Below are 19,568 nucleotides of genomic sequence, written 5' to 3'. Positions count from 1 at the left end.
CTGAAAGGAAAATCTGAATAATCACTCAGAGCTGCTTTTCCATGCAGTAGAATTGCTAACATGCTAACACAGTTTAATGAGCAGAGTTGTTCCAAACAGTCAGGCTAAAATGACAAGATAACAATATAAATACATACCTCACAGTAGCTGCACTTGTAGAGTCTCTTTCTGGTGTGGATCTGTTGGTGTCGTCTCAGGTGATGTGGAGATTTAAAAGTCTTCTCACACAGGTCACATTCATAAGGTCTCTCCTCAGTGTGGGTAAACATGTGTTGTTGTAAGTGTGCGTCTGTTGTAAACTGTTTGCCACACTGTTCACAGCAGTACACATCATGTCTGGTGTGAATGCGTAGGTGTATATTTCGGCTCCCTCTCTGGCTGAAAGTTTTTCCACAGATGTCACAGCTGTATGCCTTAATTCCAGAGTGGGTAACTAGATGCTTCTGTAAGTGGCTACTGTGAGTAAAAGCTCTGCCACACTGATCACAGCTGTACGCTTTAACTCCACTGTGGATGAGTTGGTGTCTTTTTAGGGAAACCTTGAAGGAAAAAGACTTTCCACACAAGTCACAGCTGAACGGTCTCTCTCCAGTGTGGATGACCTGATGCTGTTTTAGTGAAGCCTTCAGAGTAAAACCCTTCCCACACTCGTCACAGCTGTATGCCTTAATTCCAGAGTGGGTAACTAGATGACTCTGTAAGCTGCTACTATGAGTAAAAGCTCTGCCACACTGATCACAGCTGTATGCTTTAACTCCACTGTGGATGAGTTGGTGTTTTTTTAGGGAAACCTTGAAGGAAAAAGACTTTCCACACAAGTCACAGCTGAACGGTCTCTCTCCAGTGTGGATGACCTGATGCCGTTTTAGTGAAGCCCTCACAGTAAACTCCATCCCACACTCGTCACAGCTGTATGCCTTAATTCCAGAGTGGGTAACTAGATGCCTCTGTAAGCTGCTACTGTGAGTAAAAGCTCTGCCACACTGATCACAGCTGTATGCCTTAATTCCAGAGTGGGTAACTAGATGACTCTGTAAGCTGCTACTTTGAGTAAAAGCTCTGCCACACTGATCACAGCTGTATGCCTTAATTCCAGAGTGGGTAACTAGATGACTCTGTAAGTGGCTACTGTGAGTAAAAGCTCTGCCACACTGATCACAGCTGTATGCCTTAATTCCAGAGTGGGTAACTAGATGCCTCTGTAAGTGGCTACTTTGAGTAAAAGCTCTGCCACACTGATCACAGCTGTATGCCTTAATTCCAGAGTGGGTAACTAGATGCTTCTGTAAGCTGCTACTGCGAGTAAAAGCTCTGCCACACTGATCACAGCTGTACGCTTTAACTCCACTGTGGATGAGTTGGTGTTTTTTTAGGGAACGCTTCAAGGAAAAAGACTTTCCACACAAGTCACAGCTGAACGGTCTCTCTCCAGTGTGGATGACCTGATGCTGTTTTAGTTTAGCCTTCTCAGTAAAACCCTTCCCACACTCGTCACAGCTGTATGGCTTAATTCCAGAGTGGGTAACTAGATGACTCTGTAAGTGGCTACTGTGAGTAAAAGCTCTGCCACACTGATCACAGCTGTACGCTTTAACTCCACTGTGGATGAGTTGGTGTTGTTTTAGGGAATCCTTCAAGGAAAAAGACTTTCCACACAAATCACAGCTGAACGGTCTCTCTCCAGTGTGGATGACCTGATGCCGTTTTAGTTTAGCCCTCACAGTAAAACCCTTCCCACACTCGTCACAGGTGTGTTTTTTCTCTCCCTTTCTTCTGTGAGGTTTGTCGGCCTCCTGAGAGCGCTGACTTCTGGCTCCATGTTGGTCCTGCAGTGACAGAGATACAAACAGAGGCAGTGAGTGAAATGCAGTCGTGGAACAAACTCAACCTTCAAACTCCATTAACACTAGTTTTAAACCTGAAGGTGGAGCGTGGCACCAAACACCTTAAAGGTCTCTTATCCCCACCTGCTGGTAGTTCTAACACATTACATCCAACCTGCTGTTAAAGATAATCACTAAAATCATGCCCATCCCTCCTGATTGTGTACACACACACACACACACACACACACACACAACCATTATTTTATAAATTAGATTATTTTGTTGTTTCCTATTACATATTTCTATAATTTGTATAGATTTATACTGAATTATTCAGTGATAATAAATCCTATGTTTGTTTATTCTAAAGGAACCCCGTTAGCTTCCACAACAGATGTTGCTCGTCTTCCGTCAAATACTCACATAAAATATTACACAATAAAGTGGATTCAAGATATCCACATAATTTCACTCTTACATCCACAGTGAGGTTTCACAATTGTTCAAATATAAGCAATCAATAATAATAATAATAATATTTCTCTGTCAGCCTTCTCGGTTACGAATCGTCTTCTGCTTCTCTGTCATGCAGCGTCCCACAGGGCTCAATTTTAGGGCCACTGCTCTTTTCACTGTATCTATTGCCTCTGGGTTCTATCCTTAGAAGGCATGGGATCTCATTTCATTGTTATGCCGATGACTGCCAAATTTATTTGCCACTAAAACACAAGGATGGCATCTCCATAAAACCTATAACCTTATAAATAAAATTGAATTTAATATATTCTGAGGTAAGTTGATCTATAGTGTTACATCATATTCTATAAGGATGTTATGTGTTTGTAGACTTTCTGCCCAGTTTGACCCATTTAGCAGAAGTCAGCCTGTTTAAGGCTCTGATATCTATTCTGTGTGACTTACAGCAGTTATGACATGGTCTGATTTTCTCACCCAATAAAGGAATATTTCATATATCAGTCGACTCTTCATTCTATCAGACACAGTTATCACACCTCCTACATTTGCTTTTACACATATATGTAAGCACTGAGCCAAATTTAGTACCAACACATTAAACGAACAATATTTGTCTCTTATATATGATACATCTGTATACACACTGTCACAGATACTTGTCTGTGAGTGAAGTGATTAATATAATAACTATAATATTGGCCATATTATATTTACATTACCACAGTGAGATGACTTTAGTCTCATGAACAACATCAGCTAATTGTTATTTACAGCTAATCTTAAACGACTGTTCAGCACAGAAATGAAGCCCAACAATCATGTTTCACAGTCCTGTGGTCTCAGCCTCAGATACTCATCAAATCACACAGAGCTCATGTAGAAACAAATGAACTAAATATGTTCTCCTTCATTTCTGTCAAACAAAGCTGTATGAAACGTTTCCAGCTGTTAGTATCATGGTTGCTAGGCAACCTGGGCAGCGCGACGGAGGCTAGACGTCCCATTTCACGAGCCTACGAGCCTCGCACTTCGGCCTTAGCGGTCTTTGAGTACGCGGCCCTTGAGGACTTTAAAGCTGCAGAACCTGAATCGGGATACAGCCATGATGATCTCCAGCCTCGTGCTCGCCAACATTCTCACCTGAGTTAAGAAGACGATCACTGAAATGGTCTCAGCAGGTCCTTTGATGACAGCAATGAAATGCAGTGGTAAGGCTTTTTGGGGATTAAGTTCGTTTTCATGGCAAAGAAGGACGATGCAGTTCATCTGATCACTCCTCATAACATTCTGGAGTGCAGGCAAAATGCTATTATAAAAACTTAAGCAGCAACTTCTCCAGGTTCCAATATTTATGCAATTCTCAAACCTTTTGGCCACGACTGTATAACCTCTTCTGAAGTTTAGTGGATATTATACATGGTTATGCTCAGGATGTGTCGGCCAGTTTCCACTGGAAACGCCTTTTGGTTAAACTGTCAGCGAGGAATTTGCATTTGCACTGTTACATTTTTATATAACTTTAATGCACATAAACAACAGCTGCTTGTTTCAGTGAAAATACATTGATGGCTTTTTAATAAAGTTGTGCAGCTGTAAAGTATTTTGTCTGGTGTCAATTCTATCGTCAGCTACATCGTTATGGCAAATGTTCAAATGTATATGGTGATAAATATCTTTGGTCATATGGTCCTGCTCTGTCTGTCACCTTCTGTGTTGAGCTCATTGTTTCCTCTGTAGTGGCTGAGCTGAGTCCAAGTAGCTGAAAATGTTCCTCTGCTGCTCCGTCAGACTCTCCTCCTCCTGCTGATCAGCTGGGACACAAAACAGATCTTTGTTAGGCTCCACACTGCACTGAAGAGTCAAAGTGTCTCATATGTTCATCTGACAAGTAAAAGAACACATTTTTGTTTCCCGAGGTGGGCAACTTGTTGGAAACAAACACAAAAGGTTTGAGCACTGATACCTGCCATTGCTGGCATTGAAAGATGCAACGCCAGCAATGTGGATTGTCAAGACTCAAACCAATCATCAAGCAAAGACAACAGGGATCATTTGTTTCTCTTTATTTAGCATTCACAGCATTTGTAGTTGCCTTCTGTGCAGGGGAAGTCCACGCACACTGTGTGGTACCGCCATCCGCAGAAGGTGCATTCAACCTCTGTAAGAGAAACGAGGTTGTCTGAGACTGAAATGATATTCACTAAAGAAGTGGTGATTTGTAAAACTTCACATTTTGATCCGGGACGTACTCTGCATGAAAACAAGCGCTCACTCTTCCTGCTCAACAAATGACAAGGGCGGAGCCTTATACCACGTGATACAGAAGCTGTGCCGTGTGATGCTAAAATTAGCAGGGAAAAAACAACGGAGAGCACGTCAGGGATGACGAGAAAGTGACAGGAGAAAATCCGTCCCGGTCAACCACCCAAACATCAATAACGGGAACCTTATACAGCACTTCCCTATACACGTCGAACTCCCGCAGGCACAAAGACATTACGGAGGCTGTCACTTATCACCTGACCAAAGATATGGCTCCATCAACACTGTGCAAAACGAGGGATTTAGGAAAACGATCAACACCCTAGACAAACGCTACACAGTGCCGTCCCGCAACTATTTTTCTATTGTTGCACTACCTGCTCTGTACACGCAGCGTCGAGCAACGGTGGAGACGGAATTTCAAGCAGGACAACATTTTGCTGCAACAACAAAACGTGAGACATTTGTTGTTTTATGTTTATTTATTGTTATGAGAGAATCATGATCTCAATTCTAAGCCAAAAAATCGTGATTCTCATTTTATGCAAACTCGTGCAGCCCTAACATTAACACAAAACTATTGTTTCACCAGAGAAACACACATGAAGAGAGAGAGAGAGACAATAACAGCTACCAAACAGTCGTCATAATTCGTCACACAATGAGAAAAGGACAAATCAACAAGTAACAATGACTAATTAATATTAAAATCTGTAACATAATGTATTGTTTGGAGTTTAGTCTGATTGGTTCAGGATGACCTGCCATTATCCAATCACACATCTGCTTACCTGCATCTTTTCTCTTTTTTCTAACCTGAGCACCTGATGGCTTTGAACTTTTGTTGTCCATCTTCCATTGGTTTGAATTTTGCGCTCCAGTACAAACACAAATCCCCCAACCCGAGGATCAGCACAATTAACCTAACAGACCTACACCTTAGTTCACAGATTCACTTTGTCTAAGGTTGATTTCTGGGATTTCACACAACCCAGGATTCAGATCGTGAATCCATGATGGGCTTGGATTTACATCATTATAAATGAAATGTGCTCTACTTGGAAGCAGCCGGCCCCGCCCCTTTTGACGGGTTGTGTGAGACTTTAAATCATCAAACTGTAAATTATAAATTTAAATTGTTATTGATCCTTTACCCCGAGTCCTAAAGTGTAGATTTATTTTCTTACTCTTCTTATATTTATTGTTTGTTTACTTGCACCGCTGTAACTGCAGCCTCCTCGTCTCGTCTCTCTATATGCTGGACTGTCTGTAGCGGAGATGACAATAAAGTTTCCTTTGACTTCAGCAGCGCGCAGGCGCACCGAGGGCTCTCGCGCTCACTTTATAGAATTTAGAAAAAACATGGGTGCAGATTATAAGTCTGTATCATAATATCTGTTTGTTGTTTTTATTTTGTTTTGCGAGTTGGTTATTAGATGCCGCTCCAGCCAGCCAGAGACTCCCCGCCGCCCCGCCCTCTCCTCCCTGTGCCGCCAGCAGCAGGCACACCTCGCAAACGGAGGGCGCCCTTACTCCCAGCAAATGGCTGATAGAAAACCGATCAGTGCCTACGAATTTCCCAATATGCGCTGGCATGACGTCGGGGAAGCATGGGTACGACCGATTATTTTATTTTTTTTTCTTGCCCGTGATGCCCCCCCCACCACGATGCATTCTATTGGTTTGCACACTTACACACACCCAGCCGTGGTTTCCTGTTTTGCTGGACTCTGGAGAGCCCCGCCTTTAACGCTCTTCTCTCACAGAGAGCAACAGAAAACTTGGAAAAACTCCAGATTGACTGAACTCAGTTCAAAGTTACCTTGACACCTTTAGATGTGAGACGTAGCGATGGTCCGCTTGAAGCTGACGCTCCGGTGCGTGTGTCAGAAAGATCAACGCGCTGCTTCAGAAGCACCGTGTCGAGGCTTGATTCGGCTACGGGCTGTGCGTTAAACGTGAGTCTGGGAGCGCGCTAGCCGCGTGACAGAGACGCAGGCTTCTCCGCCGTTTGGGGCGTAGAGAGTTCTCCGCCATTTGGGGCGTTTGAGTTTTCAACAGAGAGCGCTAGCTGTGCGTGCAGACGCAAGCGATAGGCCTATGTTGTGTGTGTGTGCGGGCCAGACGTGGTCTGCGTGAGTGTGGCTGATTGTTGTCTTGTAATGGAGAATAAAATGTGTAAGTCTGCCTTAGAAGGAGATGTAAAATTTATGCAGAAAGTTTTACCAGGCAGCACGCAGTATGTAGGTTGTTGGTGTGAGAAATATGGATTTGAAGGGACATTAGTGGAAGTTAAGTGTAAAATGCTGGTAGAAAGAATAGCTGTAAGTGTAGCAGGTAAAACAGGTAAAGCGAAGCAGAGGAAGGAATTGCAGTTAGCAGTTGCTAAGTTGTGGCTGGAGCAGACTCAGAAGAGGAGAGAAGCACAGAATGTTAAAAGAGCAATATTGCAAGAAGTTCTTGTGAAACCTGAGGATGAAACTACAGCTCAATCCACTGCAACTACTCTAGAACAACACCGTAGAAAAGCATTAGGAAGAGCAAGAATGTTAGCAGAAAGAAGAGCCAGAGAAGAGCGTGAGAGAGCAGAGGCAGAGGTGGAGGAGAGATTAAAGGCATATTAGGAGCAGCATTGAGTCCATTACAGACTAGGCAAGAGAGGAGACAGAAAGGAAAGAAAGTGAACACAAACGTTACAACTACATATCCATCCCTGACACAACACAACACAAAAAAAAAAAAAAAAAACATATGGTGTTTCTGTAACAGAGTGTGAAGATGAAGAAAGTTTTTCTCCTGATCAATTCGGCGAGTGTTAGAGTGTCTGACGTCATGGTGTGTGTGAAAGGTATCCAGCTGGGGCAGACGTGATTCTGCAGGTCACCTGCCCAGTGGACAAAAAGAAATAAAATAGTTGTGTGGATGAATGATGGCATGAAGAGTGTTTGGTGTTTCTCAGTCTGAAACAGCTGTAATGCTATTTTCTGTTTTGGAGAAAAGGACAGTGAAAGAAAAAAAACAGAGAGATGTGTGTTGTTTTAAGCAGTGATGAGAATAATGAAAGTGTGATGAGAGAAGAACACAAAAACATACTGAAAATGCATTAACTATACTAACCCTACATGCATTTACACATAAATGATACTCATGAAGACCAGACAGCATCTTAAGCATGAGATTCTGTTTGTCATCTTGTCCAAGTCACTAGTAAGATGAAAGTGATACATAGACTAGTGGACTGAATATTATAGGAGGACAGATGGTTGCATCATAGAGGAGAAAACAGAATGCTGATGAGAGGTCTTAAATGAGTGAGCTGAGTGAGCTGATTGTGAGTTTCTGGTGTGTGAAGAAGTTTTACCATGGCACACATTTAGTTACATGAGAACTAAAACTTATTATGTGCTAAGACAACAGGGTTATGCTGTATGTTGTGTGTATGGCTGATTGGATGAATGTTTGAGATTAAACTGGCTGTTGATTTGTCTTTTGTTACTAAGTTGAACCTGCCAATTGGGTTGTTACGATTTATCCCCCTGGCATGAAGAACACGTGTCATGACTTAAACAAGGCCTATCTTTCTTTTATTTTGTTACTTTCATGGTGCACTGAAAGTTTTGTTTGATGATCTCTGTTTGAGCAGATCTGCACGATTAGAACCGAAGCGTCGTCGAGAAAACTGTTGCAAAGTGAGCTTCTCCAAAATTAAAATGGGCTCTTATTTGGGACAATTAGGAAACAAGTTCCTGTCCAAAAGGATTCAACGAGGAAATCCAGTCTAAATTATTTTTCTTTTTGAAATGACGTTGTTTTGCTGAGCGTGGAAACGAATGCGACGATAATTTCCACAATTAGCAAAAGAAGGAATCACTGAGTGAATGAGTAAGAATTTTAAAATAAATGGGCAACTGACTGACTGACTTAACACCATTGCGTGAAGTCAACCCCCACCTGACAAAGGTGTGGATGTATCTCTGTGTGTGTCTCTGTTGCAGGAGAAGGAGACCACAGGATTCCTCCTGTGGGTCACATGACTATGTGAACTCTGAAAATTTAACCTTTTTAGTTTAAATTCTCTGTCTGTGAATTTACCATGTGTGTGTGTGTTATTCACTAACTTGTGTTGCTCACAGACATTACTGTGAGAAAGTGTATACACCTGCGCAGCGCTAACATTTACATTTCTTTTTGCAGCAGATGGTTGATCATGTGATTTGTAAAGGATTCAGCACAGACAGACAAGTGACGATTGAACAGATGTGCAGTGGTTACAGAATAGTTACATGGAGCTCATTATCTGACCACACTGTTGGGCTCATGGTGAGTGACAAACTTAACATCACACATTGAGATGTTAAATAATTTGGAACAAATTATGGGAAAAAGTAGGAGTTTAATGAGTTTAGAATAAACCTGCAATGATACTTGTCTCTGTGATGCTAAATACTTTATTACTCTTATGATCTACAGTTGGTTGCAAATGTGAAGTTGTTTTAAATTTAAGACTTTGTCTTCTGTGATACAGGAGCTGGGAGCTAAACAAGCTGAACATTTAAGTGCTGACTAATGTTTTTACACAGGGTTACAGCGTGAAGCTGCTCCAAGGGACAAACCCTGGAGATTGTTTTAGGGGGACTGTGCAACATTCTTGTACATGTCTCATTGGGGAGTTGACACATGGCGAAAGCCGTGTGGCGAGAGGAGTGTCATTTTTTCAATTTGTAGATGTCGTGAGGTGCCATGACGAGAAGGAGTGACTGAGAGGATCGCCCATAAGATGGAAGCTGAGGGAGCGTGCCAAGCTCCAAAAAGTGATAGCGCAGAGGAGGTCCAGCGATGGACTTGTGGTTCTGTGAACAGCACAAATACAAGGTGACTGTAAAATAACTAACAGCACTTTTTCCACAAGTGAAGCCAGTAACTTACTATCCTAAAAGATTAGCTCTAGTTGCTCGTGCTTTACCTCCATGCGTGAGATCAGTATGTGCAGCAGCTTAAGCTGTACAATGTTTCAGGAAATAGTTTATTTCACCTTTTGCAATTGTTAGTTCCAGAAGAGGTAGATGTTTACTATCGCAGACTAAACTTACATTTCTGTCACCTACAAGACACTTGTCTTTAATGTTACTGTTACTCTCACAACCACACATATTACCATAAAGTGGTGCACAATTCTGAATCTGTCTTAATGACTTAATAGATGTGCCACTTGTTGAGGGAAAGGTTTGGTTTGTTGATGATTTGAGTTTTACAACAGCAGAGGGACAGACTAGAACAGGTTTTACTGTAGCAGACAGTGAGAGAGAGTTATCTATGTAGGCCAACTAGCATGTTTCATATTTGCTTGAGCAGCAGAGATGCTAGCTTTAACGGAAGCGTGTAAAGCTGTAGAGAGACAATATACACTGATAGGCAGTATGCATTTGCTACTGTACATTTCTTTGTAGTGCAGTGAGTGAGACGAGGTGAGATAACTTCTACAGGGAAACCTGCAGAATACACCAAACTCTTGCAAAATCTGCTGGATGCAGTGTTATTAACCAGTGGAATTGCCGTTTGTAAATGTGCAGCACACATGTGAGGGAGAGATCCAGTTGCATTAGGGAAAGTTTTTGCAGATAAGATCACAAGAGAAGCAGCTGTAGTTAAACATGGTGTTAACCTTTTATCAGTACAACATCAGCAGACATGCAGGCCCACTCACCTACAGCAGGAAAACAGTTGTGACTTACAGAGGGAGCAAGCTTGCAGGATGATTTTTTTATCTGTGTGATAAACCAGTACTGCCTAATAATTTGTATAAGACTGCTGCTATTTTGAGCCATTGGCTATACCATGTCTCAACAGGAGGGAGATGAGCAGTCGTTATACTCACTCTAGAATTAGTTTATACTCTAGGATTATTAAATACTTTTTAAAAAGAAAAAACTTTTTGCAGGCAGTAAAGTTAAGATTTAGGAAGACAGGCAGGACATGGTTAGACTGTATAGAATAAGTACATGAGGATTACTCCAACAGAGAATGGTCTGACTCTTTGAGATTATATATGTTAGAGCATTTAGAGTTCCAGTCTTCTGTAGTGATGATAGAAAAGCAGAAGAGAGAGCATATCAGCAGATTAGATGCTTGAAAATGTTTAAAAGTAAAGTAGTTATGAGAACAAATGATCTGCCAGATGATTCTGTTTCTCTGCAGGAGCAGAGTCTGAAGTCTGGAGATTGGATGTTGATAAGGCCATGGAGAGGAAGTGCTGGTCCAGTCCACGATGGGAAGGTCCATATCGGATGCTGCTGACGACGACCACAGCAGTGAAGATTGCTGGAAGGAACACTTGGATATATCAAGCGCACTGCAAGAAGGTGACACACATCCAGGCCAGCTCGGAGTAAGTGGCAGGAAGACCGGGAACAAAGGGGGGGGGAAAGCCTCCAGGGCCCCTCGTCTCAATCCGGTGAAGAAACTAACTGAGCCACAGGTACTCATCAGAATGGCTGGGAATGTGCTGTGCATCTTCTTGTGCCTGTGGACCCTGAGTGGGATGACAGGGAGCGCACTGGAACAGAGCAAACCACACCCAGTACCCGCATGGGTTTTCAACAACTACTGGTGGCAGTTTAAGAACACAACCGCTCACATAAACAACGAGACCAATGGTTATGCTTGTGATGCCACTGGCTACACATTCTTCTGGACTGTGGCCATATAGCATCACTGAGAGCGAGACAGTTTGTTTGGTTGCCTTAGCAACACATCCAGGAACACTGCCAACTTTTCAACTGCTCTGAACCTGAATGGAAGGTTGATTCACCAGTAGCTGGGAAGGTGAACTGCTCTGGTAGGACAGACCTGCTCGTCTGAATCAAAGAATATGACTTGTTGCAGGACATTATACAGTTAAACGAACTGGAAACAGGCCAATTGCCTATGTGTATGAAGGACAATGGATTAGCCCAAGTTGGAGATTAACCATGGAACATGGCAACATCACCTATTCTTTTGTCTTTTGCAAGAAGGATGTAAACAGAGAAGCCTTTTGTCTACATTCACATCATGAACACTTGAGGTTTTGAGCCAAGAAGATCAAAACAGCTTGATCCAATTTCCTTTACAAAGCTTTTTCTGTGGTGACAACAGGACAGGAGAAGAGTTGTAAATGCAGATAATTCACCAGTTGACTCTAACCCCCACAGGATGCCTACAGTGAGAAGATTTGGGGGGTTGATAGGAGTCATAAAGACGGGTGTTGACCAGGCTGCAGCTTTGAAGTTAGCTGAGAGCCACATGGACAAACAATAAAGTCGACTGATGCGTTTAAATACCTATGTCTGTATACAGTTGGATTGTAGTGACATATGATTTTTGAGAATGATGATTCTTCTTGTTTGACCTTTGACATTCAGTTGTGTACTTTTGCACGACAGGAGTAGATCCGCCACAAGGCTGGATAGCTTGGTTACCGTCTGGTCCTTGGTGGCATCTTCTTTTGAAGATATTAATTCCTGTTTTTGAACTGTTGATACTGATTTGCTTATGTATAGGATGTAGTTTACTGTGCATGAATGAAATCTACACTGACACTGTCTGAACAAAGGGTGCATAAGTTGAAATTTAAGTATACAATGACAAAAAGGAGGGAAATGTTAAGTCTAATTGTTGAATGTTGCCATTGTGTTTCTTAAATTTGTATAGTCTTAGTTTAAGCAGTAGGATCAAAGCCATTCCTTTGATCCTGACCACCTCTCCAGCCACTCTGTGCTGGGGGAGGTTTTATTGTAGATACATCCTATCTGAAAGATCTGTTTCTTCTGATGTAAGCTTCCTGGGTTTATGACCCTTTGATCAGCAGACACACACACACACACACACACACACACACTCAGTGTATGTCATTTACATACAGTGCCTTGTCTTTGTAACCAAAGGGGGGTTGCAAGGGGAGGTGTTTTGTAAACTATTGTTTGAAGTTTGTCAATAAAAGGCAGCGAGAGGAGGCCACCATTGTGGTCATTTCGACGTGCTGGTCACAGATGGAAGGGCCTCCCTTGCGCAAGAAATCGATCGAACACTGTTGCCTTGTTTTTCTTTCATGGGAATAAGTCCTGGATACAGCGGGGTCTGAGTTTAGACCCAACAGCCGGGTCCTGCAAAGACAGAGAAGGCCAGAAGTGCGAGGCTGTGAAATGGGACGGTCCAGCCTTCAGATCTGTGTCACCGCTGTGTGGGTGGAGTTTAATAAACTCGCCGTCTGCTCCTTGCTATCTAAAATATTACAGGACACTGGAGTAAACTCTCGACCGTCTCACACTTCTGTTTCATCAGTTTTCTGTTTGACGTTTATTCAGCTGTGTGAAAATCCCGCAGGAACCCACCGATGGATTAATTTGTAGTATTAAGTTGTATTTAATCTAATAATCTAATAACTTTGATCTCAGCCAAACCGATTTACTCCGGAACAAATGAAACACAGAAAAAAGGCAAACAATTACATTTTTAAGTTATCCGAGTGACTTATGGTAAATGGCCTGTACAGCGCTTTACTTGGTCCTAAGGACCCCAAAGCGCTTCACACATCCAGTCATCCACACACACACATCCACACACTGGTGATGGCAGCTACAGTGTAGCCACAGCCGCCCTGGGGCGCACTGACAGAGGCTGCCGGACACTGGCGCCACCGGGCCCTCTGACTTATATATCATGTTTAACCTGAGTAGCCAAAGAGCGGGGTCTGAAAACGATGAAGCCGGGAGTCCGCTGCTCTGGAGTGACCATTGAACCCCCCGGCTTGCTATCGAGCGGGTGGGTAACAGACGTCTCCGAAAACGTCGGCGCGCTTTTGCAAATATGCGATGTCTTGATGAACCCAGCAGATATTTGAAGTTTACACAGCTACTTTCTCCCCTTAATATATGTTAAAAATTTATTTTGTGGCCCAGAAAGATTAATAAGACTAATTTTAAAACTTAGTAGCGGCCGCCATTGTTGGCAGCTGAAATTTGGCTGGGCCGCACTATGAATTCTGGGATATGGTGGGCCACGAAGGACACACCCGACCCATCCTTCAAACTCGGGGGAATGAAGGACGCATTTGAAGGAGTCGAGGAATCGGGACAGCCTTCGTCGCCTGGCTGTGACGTCATCGGCCTTCAGATGCGGCCTCCGGAGGATGCAGCCGACGTTTTGGGACACAGCTTGTGTGTCTTTGTTGGTCATGTGACCTCCCAGGGACTACACATGGAAACGAGCAGTTTAGCTCAAATCTGGCAGGTTTCCATCGTCTGTTTTTGTCCTGATGTCCATGAACATGAACACTGTCCCTGTCAAACACGTCCAGATAATCTGATCCAGTGTTGTTCTTCTTCTGTGGTGTTTGTGATGGAGCTGCTGATCCTGATGTCCTCCACCAAGGGGGCAGAAAATTCAGCTGACTGTCATCATTTATTAAAAAGATGTAACAATGTGACATAATGCAATATAATAGTGTCAGTTACACATTGTGGGTTGCACTGTGGCCAGAATGGACATTACCTCCTGCCTAATGGAAGCTGTCAGCCATCCTGCAACCATGAATTAGATAAGCAGAAGTGAAGGGATTGTTAACAACAATTTAATAATAAAATGTAATGTGATAGTTGCACTTTATTAGCTCCCCACAATCGTATGAATAATAACCATGAATGCACTGCATGCTCATAGCAAGTTCTTTAGGTTTAAAGTGAGATCCTGCTTTAAAGGGCGCTTCATCTGCTGGGAATGACATGTTTCTTCTAGTATGTAAGGCTCAGCCCATCTTACTGGGACTTACTTTTGTAGGTCTACATGCTCTAAACCTGGTGCTCCATGATTGGTGCAGAAGCTTTAAGCTACTGTTAGATTATAATATTATTTTATGCCATGTTATACCCCTAATTAAAGATTGTGAATTATTATGTAGTTTTAGTTTGCATTATTCTCCTGAGTTAGAAGAAGCTGATAATGGTTGCATTAGTTAAACTGATTTGCATTGACTGAATGTACAAAGTCCCAATGTGTAGAGCACACATTAATAAATTAGTCATGTTCTCCGTGAAACTAAATAAGCTTAATCCTTAAAGACCCCTCGAATTATTTACTAGATGTTTATTTTTGAAAATTAATCAAAACCTGAGTTAAAAAAAAAAAAAAAAGAAAAACAATTGGCAAGGCCACACCCCCACACATGTGATATAATTTTAAAGGTACTGTTGTCCTCTCTAAGAAACATCAGGACTTAGAGGAGTGGCAAGTAGAGTATGAGAGCTACAAGCAAAAACTAAATGTGTACTACAGTGCGCAAAAATGAATTACTGGGTCATCAGGGGGTTATGAGGGACATCTATAAAACTAAAAATCCCACAAACCTCGAAGTGCACTTGAAAAGCTCACACAAGAAGGTTAACCTAGCTTACCTTGAAGAGCTCATCAGGGGGAGCACACTCCCCCTCCTTGAAGAGCTCCCCCACTCAACCCGCATCCCCCGAAAACAGCTAACCCCAGATAAGGCAGCGTGATGTATCCCGAGATAACAGGACTGGGACATCTAAATAAATGTGTGAAACAATCGCCTTCAAAAAGGTTATCAATTCACTTCAACCAAAATTAGGAACACTCGGTGCGGCAAGAGTTAATAGTGATTAGTCTCAACACCCAAGGATAACCAGAAGAGCATGACTGATATGATGGAACTGAGATTTGGTTACACTTAATTTTTGCAAAACACAACTAAAACTAAACTGAAACTAAGGATTTTCAGAAAATAAAAACTACACTAAACTAGCAAAGAATTGGTAAAAACTAATTACAACTGGAAAAAATTGAAAATCTGGAGTCGAAACTAAATAAAAATAAAAACTAATGAAAATGGCGAAGCGTTTAAAACCCTGGTGCAGAGATTGGCAAATCTGACCAGGAACGTTATAAAATGGATTGTCAGAACAGTCAGCGTTAAAGCCACTTTCAGTCCATACTAGGATGGCATTGGACATCTTCGGGGCGGAAAAGGGTTGGTGTGACCAAGGGGTGGTTTGGCTTGTTGTATGTATATTTGAGATCATATGGCTCTGGATGGACCAGTTACCAGGGCATGGAAGGAGGACAGACTCATTAAAGGAGGAGAAGGAATTTCCTGGGATTGGAGATCCTCTGAGTGAGTGGTTGATTAAAAGCATGCATAAAATAGAAGTTATCTGTTGTTATTGATTGGTAATAGATTGATAATTGGCCACATTTACAGCTGTATTGACTTGTTGTGGACGTAGTCGACTTCAGGTTTAAACACTCTAATTAACAGGTTGAAAATAGTGACATTAAAGGAAGAGTATGCAGCGCCACCCTGTCAGACGCCAGTGATGGTGGAGCTCACTGATGAATCAGGTGAGCTGGATTCATGGCTGATTCAAAACTAAGATCCCCCTGCTGTGGTCAGTAAGGGGAGAACAGGGGGAAATAAAATTAAAAATAAAAGAGGCATTTATAAACGTTTATGTGTCGAGTGAAACGGGATTAAAGGGTGTTTTACTGTTATTTTAAAATCAGCATTATTATTGTATGAGAATCATGCAATAAGCATTGCATCGATGATCATTTATTGAAGCTTTTGACCTTATACTAACATCTGTGTTCCTGTGATTGTTATAACCTCTGATGAATCTTCTATTTACAGGTGTTAGGATAATGATATAATTTTTCATTGCAAGTGTAACCATGATCGTTTTTATACATATTGCAACTTGTTATTCATTGTAGAGTTGTGCTCAAGTTAATAAGGGTTAAAAGCTACAGTCAGCGTGAATGTCTGACTGGTCTATTGAGGGGAAAGGCTTCGAGCATAGAAGGCCGCACGCGCTTACAAAACACTGATATCATGTTATTCTTTGTGATCTTTTCTTGAATTATGTCCTTTGTTTAGTTTAAATAGTGGTAGTTAATTAAACGAGATTTATTAAAATATTAAATACCTGAGTCAGGACATTACACGCAGATCACCTTAAGAGTCTGGGAAACTTTGTAGCTGCCTAACTTTTTTTTGAATGTTCTAGCTCTGTTGATTTGACACATTGGAATGTGTCAAAAAAAGGGGGGGAAAGTTGAGCTTTAACATCAAGCAAGGATTATTTGAACATTTTATAACTTCATTTGTGTCTTTAATACCTTAGGTATGGTAAAGCTTAAGCTAATAGCGGCCCGAGAAGTTTCTGGTCCTTTGTAGAGAATCAGTGAGAAGCATAAATCATCACGTCCATGTTTAAGCATTAATCATTGAAATGAACTGAATAGCGTTTAGAAGATTTGTTAATTTCTTTGTCTTGTGTTAAAAAGAGTGGTTTCAATAATTCTCAGACACACCTTGCAAAAGTTGGCACTTGGTCTTTTGAAGGTCATAAGCTTCATTCGGCGTGATGGTCCAGACTGATATATTGCAGGTATTGACTTTGAGTGCAGAGGGCTAAATGCTAACACGCTTACACACACATATGATTAGAATAAGTCCCTGGGACATTCTGAATGTTTTAGACCAATTCTGAAACACTAGAAGGTCAGTAGATAACAACATTAGATTATTAGGGTTAGGAAGAGAGGTGTTTTGGTTTTCTGTCTCTTACAGAGAAAGGAACAGACACCAGACGAGGTCACAGAGATGCGAGGATCCTCCGTAGCAGAGACAGACACAGTGACTGCCGAGACATCAACTGGGTCCAAGTGTCATGGCGTTTGGGCTCCAGCTAGTCACCACAAAAGGATGGATCCCATAAACACAGCAATAACCATGAAGGGGTTGGCGGAAATCCGGGAACACCAGACCAACGAAGTTCGAGAGGCTTTTGGGCAAAAAGGGGGACACCTTCCTGTTCCTTTTTCTGGAGGATACACAGATCGTTGTTTGAAATCGGGGCAGAATAATCCCCTGATCTGTGCCACGACTGAAGGGTTGTCTAACCCCTAAGGTTGAAGAATGAAGAGCAGAGGATCACCCAACTGGACGACACTGGTAGCTGCAGCAATAAAATAAAGGCTAAAAGCTCTTTGGACAGAGGTTCTAGTCTGAGTACGTCTGAAGGGTATAAGGTAGCACCAAAATAAAGCTGTGGGAGACCTGGGAAGTGTCATCTGTACCTGCTATTGTTGGAATAATAGTTTTTCTTGCATCTGAACTGCGCAAACACAGAGGTCATCCCACATATGGTTCGCCCCTCAGGGGGACAAAGGACCTCAGGAGTGAGAAGAGATGAACCCGGCCACACTGAATTGAAGGGTGTTGGTGAGGTCATTATTCTAATGAGCTCATCAGGGGGAATTGTTAGATTATAATATTATTTTATGCCATGTTATACCCCTAATTAAAGATTGTGAATTATTATGTAGTTTTAGTTTGCATCATTCTCCTGAGTTAGAAGAAGCTGATAACGGTTGCATTAGTTAAACTGATTTGCATTAAAGTAGACTGCTGATTTATTGTGAATGAATGATATTGTTTTATTATGCATTATACTGCTGAGTTATAAGAAATACTGTTTGCAGAAAGTCATCGCCTTATTTGTCTGATTAGAAGAGAACAGAGTGTGCTGGAGTTTTCTGCCCCATCTCAGCAGGAGCAGATAAACGGGGAGCCAAGGTCGTAGCTTAGGCGCTGTGTGAGAGAAAGCATGTGAATGTTTAGGCTTTTTGTAATAAGGTGGAGGCACCAGAGGCTATAAGAGTTTGAGCAATGCTCCACCATTTTGAGATTTGAGGCTGTCTGCATCAGTGTCCATCTCCCACGTGTGTGATCATTAAAATCATCGTTTGACTCAACCCGACCGGACCAGTGTTGTTATTGTGGTTTTTCTCTTGTCTCCATCCCCAATAATTTTGAAGCTTAACATCCTGCTTTAAAGGGCGCTTCATCTGCTGGGAATGACATGTTTCTTCTAGTATGTAAGGCTCAGCCCATCTTACTGGGACTTACTTTTGTAGATCCACATGCTCTAAAACTGGTGCTCCATGATTGGTGCAGAGGCTTTAAGCTACTATTAACAAATAATAACCATGGACTTGGTTGTTACTACAATAACTTATCATTGAGCAACTTTTAATTTTACTTGTAAAACTATGCAAGTAGAATTGAATGGGGCACAGTGAGCTGAGCACAGGCCCACTCTGTGACACTCAGAGGTTTGTGGATATCATACTGAGAGTAGGGCTGGGCGATATGACCCAAAATTCATATCTCGATATTTTTTAGCTGGATGGCGATATAAGATATATATCTCAATTTTTTTTTTTTAAGCCATAAGTTAAGAACAAAAAGAGAGTTCTTAGTCACACTGTGTCCCAGATGTCACACGGGCACTTTTATTTACATACAGCGTAGATATTACTCAAAAATAAATTATCAGCATATATTAAATAATCATGGTCCATAAATAAAAGAAAACAATGTTGTTTTTGTGCATAACAAAAAGCTCACAATTGTGCAGTCAAAATGTAAACTAACAGACGCTGAGCATAATAACAAAGAGACAGATTTCACAGCTGCACCACGTCTCTGAACAGGTGCCATTTGTGGTCCTTATACACACACAGTACGTATCACTCCGCGAGGCTCCTCCTCTGTAGCCGTAATTCTCCGACAATCCATCAAGCGGTGCAGCTCCGTAGCTTAGCAAAGTCATATTAAAAAAATTTTTGACAGATTGCTGAGCGCTGTGTACCACATAAAATCGGTTCGCGTTCAGTAAGCACAACCAGAATTCATACATAAGGCGCACTGTCGATTTTTGAGAAAAGGAAAGGATTTTAGGCCGTGCAGCCCCTCTGGGCTGCATGTCGTTAGCGCGGTTAGCTCGCTAACACGTTGACGCCATCCAGCCCCACGCACGGTAACTCGCTAACGGAGATTTTCCGCTTTCATCTTGTCATTGCCTGCAGGTGAAGCTATGGGGGAGTTGTGTTCAGTGCAGGAGAGGCGAGGCCGAGTAAAGTTGCGTAGAGACAAAAGTGGACGAA

General features: G+C 42.1%; 1 long non-coding RNA gene across 1 annotated transcript; it reads right to left on the bottom strand.

The window, feature by feature from the left end:
- Window positions 1–4,350: 4,350 nt before the first annotated feature.
- Window positions 4,351–4,585, bottom strand: LOC113017353 (uncharacterized). The gene is made up of 2 exons (XR_003271461.1): window positions 4,553–4,585; window positions 4,351–4,461 (listed from the first exon to the last, which is right to left on the bottom strand). It is a non-coding gene; the product is annotated as an uncharacterized LOC113017353 (long non-coding RNA).
- Between the last annotated feature and the right edge of the window lie 14,983 nt (window positions 4,586–19,568).

This window comes from Astatotilapia calliptera, unplaced genomic scaffold (assembly GCF_900246225.1).
Source record: "Astatotilapia calliptera unplaced genomic scaffold, fAstCal1.2 U_scaffold_11, whole genome shotgun sequence".
Classification (NCBI taxonomy): domain Eukaryota; kingdom Metazoa; phylum Chordata; class Actinopteri; order Cichliformes; family Cichlidae; genus Astatotilapia; species Astatotilapia calliptera.
Note: the sequence above shows the minus strand (reverse complement) of the source record. Positions and strands in the feature narration are given on the sequence as shown.